Below are 11,229 nucleotides of genomic sequence, written 5' to 3' on the forward strand. Positions count from 1 at the left end.
ATACTATATTTCTAATTAAAATACAATTTATTAAAGCAAATTTTTTAATATCTTTAACTACATTTCTTTTAATTACAACTTAATTCCATATATATATATATATATATATATATATATATATATATTTAATATATATTATATATATATATATATATATATATATATATATATTAAATATATATTACAATATTACAATTTTGACTAATACTTATGATTGTTTTTCAAGATTATGTTATTAAATAATTTTTCAAAAACAACTTCAAGTATGCATTAGTTAAGCTATTCAAAAATTTAATGAAATTAAAAAAGTTAAATATATTGACATGCTGTGGCAAAACAACACTGGCTATTAAATAAATACAAATAACAGGTGTGTGAGAACTATCTTTGTTTTGGGCCTGTGTGCATCAGATTTGATTCAGAATATTTATTTACTGGTGCTCATTATGATAATCCTATAAATGCTGTCATGCAATTTGAAAATCCCATCAGCACAAATGCAGCATTCTGCAGCTTAATGTCACATTCATATATCCCATTTCATTACAATCACAGCCAAAGCAGCTCTGCGACAATACTGAATGAAAAGATCATCCCTACCTCCCCTCAAAGATTTCTGAGGACAACATAATTTAGAATTGTATTACTTTTTTTAACAGTTGTACATTTTGCTACACATTTACCATGCAACAAAGATACAGCTATTGATTTGTTGGCTGTGTGAAGACTGACCGATCAATTATCACGATTCTCCACTTACATGTGTATTGTTAGAAAAATACCTTATATTTCACCAAAGCCTCTGTCTCTTGCTTTTGCTCTGTCTCTCTGTATTACAGACCGGCGTGTCATCATGATATCCTTCAGTCACACCACTCTCTCTTCCTGTTCTCTCTCTCTTTTGCTCTCTCCTATCAGATAGTGTTGGCCACTCTCATGGGAATGCAAACTGGCAGTGGCCTGTCCCATCTGTCAGACAGAGGATGAGGAGGAGTGAGGGTGTGTGTATGCGTGTTCACGCTGGCGTGTGAATGAACGTGATATATATATATATATATATGCAAAGAATGTCTGCTGGGACGTATACATTGATTTATTTGTAAATGATCTGCTGTGCAAATGTTAATGCAAGAATGAATTATGTCTGTGCTTATGATTGATAGAAAGACAGATACGAGAAGAGATGAATGCATTCGAGGGAAGAGAGAGATGGAGAAAAAAATAGAATGAGTTATAAACCGTCACCATTCTCTGCATAATTAAACTCTATTATAGCATGCCTGGAGCACTGAGGGGCACAAGTGTGTATGTTGTTCAGTGCTGCCCCCTGCTGTAAGTAATGCGTCAACGACACCTCATCCAGACAGAGGAAGGTGTGCTTTTGTACATAAAGAGGACAGGCTGTTCTGCACAGCCGCCACTCTCTTTCTCTCTCTCTCTCTCTCTTTCTGTAGACTCTCTTTTGAACACTGGAAGCAGAATCAATGTTTTTTTTGCTAGCAATGCTCTTTGCACATTTTGCAGTTCAAAGAGAATACAACATACTCAACAAACCTTGCCTGAAAACATGTGGTTGTATAGAGAGTGGTGTGACTGAAGCCTAAGGATACACGGCATGAGAAACAGCAAGAGACGTGGCTGTAACATAAACGAACCACTTTTGAAATTAACGCAAACTTTTAAAGTAAAATATGGTGTTAAAACGCAAATGATTCATTGCATGATGAAGTGTGCTGCCTTGTTTAAAGTGTGACTCAGCACTTGATGTTCCAGACTCAGAGCATCAGCAATAGCAATATCAAAGAATCTTAGATATAATTCATCTAAGATTCATGTCGGTTTTGGAGGGCTGTTTTTATTGTGATCATTTTGAATTGCAAGATGTCAGAAAACCCAATAAAGCATCATTACTCCCACTCCCTGTATTGTTCAGAACATCTCTACATGCCGTTCCTATCCATTTATAGTCTTCACAGAGGAAGAATAAACGATTGCTCGCTGCCGCCAGCAAGACAGCGGGCTTTCTCTGTTAATGCTTTTTAATCTAGTCCACTTTGTATTTTGGACCGTTAGAATCACACCCGAGTAATCTACAAGAAAGACCATAAAAGAGGAGAGCCGCTCTCCCATGATGTCCATATCTATTGATTTTCAGTTAATGCAATTCATTCGACATGTTTACAGTGTATTTGCTGCATTGCAGCTGTTTGGCTCTATATGGTGCAAAATGAAAATCAACATTATAGACTTAATTTGATACTTAGCAATTTGGGAAGACTCTGCAGGAACTTCAAAGCAATGATATTTTATGATCGATGGGAGAAATAATTAGAATCGCACTGTGGAGGAAAGAACTACTAAGCCTCAGTGAGAACATTGTAGATTTGAATAATTCAGAAGCTGCTAGTATGGAATCAGACAATAGTTAGAGATGCAGTGGACTAGTCATCCACAGCTAGTATAGTGTGGGACAGTAAATATTCAAACACTGCACCACCGCTTTTCAATCTGCTGTACAAGTCACTTCACAGATGATAGAGATAGTACTGAGATTCATGGAAGGAAATGAAACCACAGAGGTGAAATTCCCTCTAGCAATACATAAGCAACTGTATGAGGTTGATGCACATCCGAGCAGGTCAGTTCCCCGGAGCCGCCAGACAGAATTCCGGAGCAGCTCATAAGTGGTGCACAGATTTGCTTGAATTAAAAAGTGAGTCATGATATTTTGGAATAGCTTCTCCATTTGACAGTTAATTTATGACTACAGCATGTGAAGTCTATGACTGTCTAATGGCTCTCATGTGTTTCTTAGCTGTATTTCAAACACTCTACCCAATGACCCACTTTAAGGATAACATTTTAATAGAGCGATGATAAGATATTGATCACAGCGTCGCCGCGTGAATAGAAGAACAAGGCAGGCATTCGCGAAACGAATCATTCTAACCAACTAGAATGGAGGGAAAATGGAAAACGTCGTCAGTGTGCCAGTGGAAAAGCTCTCAGACGCCTGCGAGTGTGATGAGATCTCCCATCAAACCATCACTGTACTCTCTTCACAAGATATCTGTGCTGTTATCTGATAATGACAAAGGATATCGGCCCATCAATCACAGCTAGGATGCCTCCAGCAACTGTCAGAGAGAAAGACTCATTGAGAGAGAGAGCGGGAGGGGGAAAAACATTCTCGGGGACTGTGAGATGAGAGATGGAGGTGACACATGCATGATTACGTTCTGCTCTGTTCGAGTCCCCTCACGCAGCTACGGCCATTCAGCCCTGCGAGGAGATGGAGACGTACTCGAATCGCAGGTGCACGGAGGTAGATGCTAATGAATCCGTTCCAGCATGATGTTAATTAAGATTAATGAGGGGAAAAGGCCTGGGAGGGAACAGTGTCCAACAATAGAAAAATCCGGTGAATCATGTGATCAACCATGTGTATAAAAGAGGAGGCTGTGGCAGATAGTTTAAACTGACTCTAAATAAGCATAAAAAATGACAATGGAACATGTTGGAACAGGCCTTAAAGGAATATGTCACTCAAAAATGACAATTCTGTCATTATCTACTCACCCTCATGTCGTTCCAAATCCGTTTGCTATTGTTTGTTTTTTCTGTGGAATACACACACAAAAAAATTATTTTTAAAGAACCTTCACATAGACCACTGAATCTCCTGAAGCTCTAGAGCATCGCTCTCAATTTAAATATGGTGCCGACACAAATGTGAGTAAATTACAGAATTTTCATTTTTAGGTGAACATGGTCATTTGGAGATAAACCTAATGGGAAAGTTTATTGTAAAAAAACTAAAAACTTGGAAACACACTGAAGTTTATTGCAATGTTGTTAACTAAACATTTTTGGTAATTAAGCTAAAATAAAATACTATATAAATATAAGATGAACAACAAAAATAAAATGAAAAATGTTGTCTTGGCAGCTAATTGAAGTGTTGAAGTACTAAAATGACTAAAACTAAAACTGAAATAAAAATTAAATATGGCTTTATATAAAAAAGACAAAAAAAATGACAAAAGCACATAACAAAATTATTAAACTAAAATGAAAATGAAATCTGAAAATCTAAAAATAAAAGCGAATTTAAAATATGAATAAATACTAATAAAATAAAACTGCTGTTTATAGTGAAACAGAAGAAAGTTGAGTTGAACTTGGCTCAAGCAGGGAATGACAGATGCCTGAAAGACCTGATTAGATTTGAAAATCCAATTTTAGATTGGCTTCATAGAAATTGTATATGTGTATTTTTTTTTATCACTGGCAGATGCTAAAATGGACTCTGAGGAAAATGACTTCTCACTGAAGGGGTGAGCTGAGGGAAGGGCTGTTGCTTTGAATATGAATTATTTCATTTAGGTATCTGGCACTAACTGGCACTCCCCCAAGTACTGTAATCAATATAATGAATTGAATATGGCTTGACAAAACACACACTGGAGTGGAGACTAGACATTTGAAAGCAAAGCATCCTTGCAATAGCACCATTTCAAGGAATTTACTTTTATATAGTGCAACGGCTTTGTTCTGCTGTTTGTGATTAACAGTTTAATACACAAAATACCTTTTGAGGGGTGTGTTACTATTTATTCAAAGACATTATGAAGTAAATAAGAGGTAAATAAAAGATTTAAATGTACCTCATACTTTTAACATCCACAATGCAAAGCTCCTTTCCCCAGTCCTGCAGCTGATTTATGGAAATTAGGCTGCCAAAACAGGTCATTCAGAAATTATCATAGCTATGATGTCACAACATGTTAAAATATAATGCTGCGTATTTACAACATGTATAGGGATGGATGGATGGATGGATGGAAGGATGGAAGGAAAAACATACAATGGTATGAAAGTATAGAATATGGATGAGCATATTTAAAATATAATGCTGCGTATTTACAACATGTATAGGGATGGATGGATGGATGGATGGATGGATGGATGGAAGGATGGAAGGAAAAACATACAATGGTATGAAAGTATAGAATATGGCCCCTTTAAAGAAATGCTAATTCTCTAACTCACCTGTCAGGGCTTTCAGTTTAATTCTCCTTTGACAAACTCCTCTTCAGAATATACTTATCTGAAGACTTTCTTCATGAACTTAAATGAGCTCTTTTCTAATAGAAACCACAGCAGACAGCATTATAAAGATGAGCTCTGCTCTAAGTAAAGAAAGAGAGATAGAGAAAACAGAGGGAAAGGGGCAGATTAAGCTGCATTCCCTCAGGAAACAGGCCTGGGTCTTCAGCTCGATGGGCTAATCATGAAGCCCATCAGGCTATTACAGCATACAGTTACAGGTTCAAGACCTTTGAGGCTGCCTCTGATGCATAAAGCTGTGAGCGCCTTTGACAAATATGGCTGCCTAGCTCCGTGTTGATTTTCTAAGACAAATTATCAGGGCAAATCACTCTCTGCGGTGGTGAATTTCATTACACCAGAGCACTTGATTGCTCTTTTTTCACGCTCATTGAATGTGATCATTGGTAATTAGCACTGGGGTGGTGACAAGTCAGAGCATTTCTGGGAATATTTTTGGACGTGCAAAAGACAAAAAAATGTGCCTTTGCTCAACTGAAACTATAATTAAAACAACTTTTCTTTTAGGAAATAAAACTCCTTGTTTGTAAAATCAATCACACAGCTAAAAGAGGTTAGAACAATTATATAAATGGTGTTTACATCATTTTAAATTAAGGATGCAGCCATGGCACTGTATTTCCGAACCACATCACATGTGTAAAGTATTTCTTTGTGGCTCAGTTGATGTTTCTTTAGTTAGATATAGGTATAAATTATAGGTTAATATACTAAACCAAGAAAGTTGTCCAACAGTCAACTATAAGGGGTTACTTGAATCTCATACTTGTAAATCCCTTTCATGCACTAAATCAGGAATTTATGTTCATGTAACACACATGAGGCTGTTATGGAGTGTGGAAAATGAGAGCTAGTTTTGGTTGGCTGTCCATAATAGAGGTGCTTGAGCATAAAACGGACTCTCTGGAGAGCCTCTCAGAAATAATATACAGAGGAGAAGAAGAGTTCTTGAGGAGAACATGTGTAACGGAAGAGGTCTGACGCAACAGGTTAGTATATCAATCAAGTTTATTTGGTCACAGAGTACGGATGTAGGATCCAGGTAATGACATGGTGAGTGTATAGTTCGTAGAACAGTTTAAAGGATATGATGAGTGGAATGATCAGAGTCCTTTCATTTACAGGAGCTGGAATGCACACGGAAGAGCACACACCTCAGCGATCCAGGAACTAGGAGGACCACAGGAGGTAAGTAATGCAGGACGTATTCAAATGGCAGCAGTAGTAAAGTCAGAGCATCCTCTACGTGGTTGATGAGGTGCTTGATTGGTGACAGGTGCAGGTTCTCAGTACTCAGGTGACAGAGATCGTTGTGATTGGGTGGTGGTGGAGCCTGACCGATCTGTTACATTATGCTGGAGGATGGGTCAGAAAGACTGAAGTAAATAAGTGTTTAAAAAACTTAGCTATGGGAATGACTTTCCCAGAAAAATCCCAAAATATACTACACTCTTTTCTGACAGGCCATTATAAGTTTACACACATTTCTTTTAATCCTAAAACACAACTTCATATTAACACGCATACATTGGGCCCTATTTTTTATAGACATCTCTTAGAGTGTAGGGCTGATAGCACCTGCAATTATCATCCTTTTTTCTTTACATCATTAACACATTTAATACATTTTAATTGTTCTGTTCTCTGTGATTTCCAAAAACTGAATGGTACTGAACAAAGCCACAGTGCAAGTGTCACACACACACACACACACACACACACACACACACACACAAACAAACAAACAAACAAACAAACAAACAAGCAAGCAAACACAAACAAACAAAGTGAAATACCCAAGAGTGAAATGCTGTGATTCATAGAAATGTGAATAGCAGTCTGCAGGTCAGCGGCGATCTTTATTCAGATGGCGTTTGAAACACAAACAGAAAGCTGTTTAAAAGCAAAACATTTTTTTTTCATTATTCTGTTTGGTACTATTAATGATAAAGAAATTAAAGCAAAAGAATGTGTTAACTTCAAATAATGTTTGTCGTACCGCTACTGACAACAGAGGTCACTGCCCTGTCCTCCAATTACTGGCTAGACCATACAAAAATGGGATGCGAGTCCTACGCTTTTAAATTAATTAGAGCTATTAATATTTGAAGGAACTGAGGGCTGCTGAGTATTTATGGAAAAATACAGACAGGTGGAAATACAAACATGTGCAGCTTTTCAAAATATACAAAAACACCCAGTCCTTCTCTCAGTCACACTTGTGCACACACACACTCACGCTGTCAATCTGTCACACAATTATAACACATAGATACACACCTCTTGGCCCATGTGTCTCTCCCTTGCTTGCTTGCTTACACACACACACACATACACATCCACACACACAGGCACACCAGGGTTGTGTGCCATTCAGAAGTGAATTGAGAATGGCTTTTAAATTCTGAATAGGAAATGAACAACAGGATTCAGAAATGCAATTTTAATTTAAGGAAGCAGAATAAAAATGAAAGGAACTGCAGCAATATAAAATTCATATAATTTTTAACTAGAAGAGAAAATATAGGCAATGAAAATTGTGGCTTTACAGGTTTGTTTGAAGGTTTTTAAAACATGTATGTTTGAAGGTTTTACTGTATGTCTTAATTCAATTCAATTCAAGTTTATTTGTATAGCGATTTTCACGATACAAATCGTTGCAAAGCAACTTTACAGCAAATTAAGTTTCTACAATATTTAGTGGTAGCTTATCAGTGGTGACTGTCAGTTAATGTACATATGGCAGAAATGAATGGAAAAATCAATTAAAGACATAATAAATTAAAGATGTAATCAAACAGATGATGAACACTATTAACAGCAATTATTATATGATGCAATCAAGCTTATAGCAAAATTTGGTAGTTCTGTATGTTGTTTCAGGGTTGGCATCATCTGAGGTCCTCTGAGGGGTTGGCATCATCTCTTCTCAGGTGTTCTGGATCCAGACTGAAGCTTGTGTAAATCCTAGCAAAAACAGAGAAACAAATAGAGACATAATTAGTGTAGCTGCTGTTTCAACCAAGCAAAATTGATTTGTTTAACACAAGCTAAAGAATAATAATGTGCATTTGATCAGATATAACTGCAGTAAAAGATTATGAGATGCATTATTTGAATGCTTGGCCAAAGAGATGTGTCTTTAATCTAGATTTAAACAGAGAGAGTGTGTCTGAACCCAGAATGTTATCAGGAAGGCTATTCCAGAGTTTGGGAGCCAAATGCGAAAAAGCTCTACCGCCTTTAGTGGACTTTGCTATCCTAGATACTACCAAAAGTCCAGAGTTTTGCGACCTTAGGGAGCGTGAGGGATTGTAGCATGGTAGAAGACTAGTTAGGTACGCAGGAGCTAACCCATTAAGGGCCTTATAGGCAAGTAATAATATTCTGTAACTGATAAGGATCTTAATAGGTAGCCAGTGCAGAGACTATAAAATTGGGGTAATATGATCATATTTTCTTGACCTGGTAAGGACTCTAGCCGCTGCATTTTGGACTACCTGTAGCTTGTTTACTGAAGATGCAGGACAACCACCTAGCAGTGCATTACAATAGTCCAGTCTAGAGGTCATGAATGCATGAACTAGCTTTTCTGCATCAGAAACAGGTATCATGCTTCGTAACTTGGCAATGTTTCTAAGATGGAAGAATGCCGCTTTTGTAACATGGGAAATATGATTTTCAAAAGACAAGTTGCTATCTAATATAACACCCAGATTTTTGACTGTAGAGGAAGTAACCGTACATCCGTCTAGTTGCAAATGTAATCCACGAGATTCGGTGTACTGTCTTTTGGTCCAATAAGTAATATCTCTGTCTTATCCGAATTTAATAGGAGAAAATTATTGGTCATCCAATCTTTTAAATTTTTAACACACTCCGTTAGCTTAGATAATTTAGAAGTTTCATCTGGTCTTGTTGAGATATATAGTTGAGTATCATCGGCATAACAGTGGAAACTAATCCCGTATTTCCTAATAATATTACCAAGTGGCAACATGTATATCGAAAATAGCAGAGGACCTAGGACAGATCCTTGTGGCACTCCATATTTTACTGGTGATAATTGAGATGACTCCCCATTTAAATGAACAATGTGGTAGCGATCGGACAGGTAGGATCTAAACCATCTTAAAGCCTGCCCTTGAATACCTGTATAGTTTTGTAATCGATCTATCAGTATGTCATGATCTATAGTATCGAATGCAGCACTAAGATCAAGTAAAACTAGCAATGAGACACAGCCTTGGTCTGACGCAAGAAGCAAGTCATTTGTAATTTTAACAAGTGCAGTTTCTGTGCTATGGTGGGGCCTGAAACCTGACTGAAATTCTTCATAGAGATAATTTTTTTGCAGGAAGGAGCACAATTGAGCAGACACAACTTTTTCTAAAATTTTAGACATAAAAGGAAGATTTGAGATGGGTCTGTAATTTGCCAGTTCACTAGGATCTAGTTGTGGTTTCTTAATAAGAGGCTTAATAACCGCCAGCTTGAATGGTTTTGGGACGTGACCTAAAGACAACGACGAGTTAATAATATTGAGAAGCGGTTCTTCTGCTACAGGTAACAACTCTTTCAGTAATTTAGTGGGTACAGGATCTAACAGGCATGTTGTTGGTTTAGATGCAGTAATAAGTTTATTTAGCTCTTCCTGTCCTATAGCTGTAAAGCACTGCAGTTTATCTTTTGGTGCGATGAATGAAGCTAAAGTATTATACGCTGTAGAATCTACATTTGCTATTGTATTTCTGATGTTATCTATTTTATCAGTGAAGAAATTCATAAAGTCATTACTATTAAACTGTGAGGGAATATTTAGATCGGGTGGCGTCTGGTTATTTGTTAATCTAGCCACTGTGCTAAATAAAAACCTAGGATTGTTTTGGTTATTTTCTATGAGTTTGTGGATATGCTCGGCCCTGGCAGCTTTTAGAGCCTGTCTATAGCTGGACATACTGTTTTTCCACGCAATTATAAAATCTTCCAAGTTAGTTTTTCTCCATTTGCGCTCAAGACTACGAGTTTTTTTCTTGAGAGAATGGGTATTACTGTTGTACCATGGCGCAGTAAGTTTTTCTCTAACCTTTTTCAATTTGATGGGGGCAACAGCTTCTAATGTATTAGAGAAGATAGTGCCCATGTTGCTAGTCATTTCGTCTAGTTCATGTGCACTTATTGGTACACAGAGCAGTTGAGATAAATCAGGCAGGTTATTTGTGAATCTGTCTTTGGTGGCTGGAACAATAGTTCTGCCCGGACGATAACGCAGAGCCATATAGTTAATATCAGTAATACGCAGCATGCACGATACAAGGAAATGGTCAGTAACATCATCACTTTGAGGTACGATATCTATATCAGTAAGATCAATTCCATGCGATATAATTAAATCTAGCGTATGATTAAAACGATGAGTGGGCCCGGTAACATTTTGCTTGACTCCAAAAGAGTTTATTAGGTCAGTAAAAACAAATCATCAAAAATTGTGCAGGGCTTTTACTGTGAGGTTGATTTACAACCTGAGAGGGATGAATTCTCTTCAGAGTTCTCTCTCTCTCTCTGCGCGCGCGCGTGTGTGTAAGAGACTGAGTGAGTAAAAAATAATGCACGGTGCCGACCGTATTTATGTGAATACACACCAGTGCAGGCATTTTGACACTCCGTGTTTTTACCGTTTTAGGTGCGCCACCGAAGACAAATCTACTATGCTTGTCCGTGTTCCACTCGGACCTCGCGCGCAGAAAACATTCAGTCAGAAACGGATTGAGTTCTGTTTGGCGGCTTTGTGTTTTTAATTCTGTCTGTCTTTTTAATATCAAGAATGTCCCGCTCTTTACTGTCTCATTCATTCACGTTCCTTTATTAATAACGCTAACAGTCCTACCCGCAGAAAGCTGCGCGGAAAAAGCGAAAGTAACCAGCGAAATGTTTCAAAGTATAAAACATTTAAAACAAAGTATATGTTTCAGTCCTGTCACTTTTTTGTTTTTTTTTTACATACTTTTACTCTTTCTCTACTGTTCAAAAAAATATTTTTTTTCGCTATTACCAAAAAGCTACGAATCTGAGTGCAGGAGCTGTACGTTACCATAGAAA

The sequence above is a fragment of the Sinocyclocheilus grahami genome, unplaced genomic scaffold, assembly GCF_001515645.1.
Source record: "Sinocyclocheilus grahami isolate Dianchi unplaced genomic scaffold, SAMN03320097.WGS_v1.1 scaffold116.1, whole genome shotgun sequence".
Classification (NCBI taxonomy): domain Eukaryota; kingdom Metazoa; phylum Chordata; class Actinopteri; order Cypriniformes; family Cyprinidae; genus Sinocyclocheilus; species Sinocyclocheilus grahami.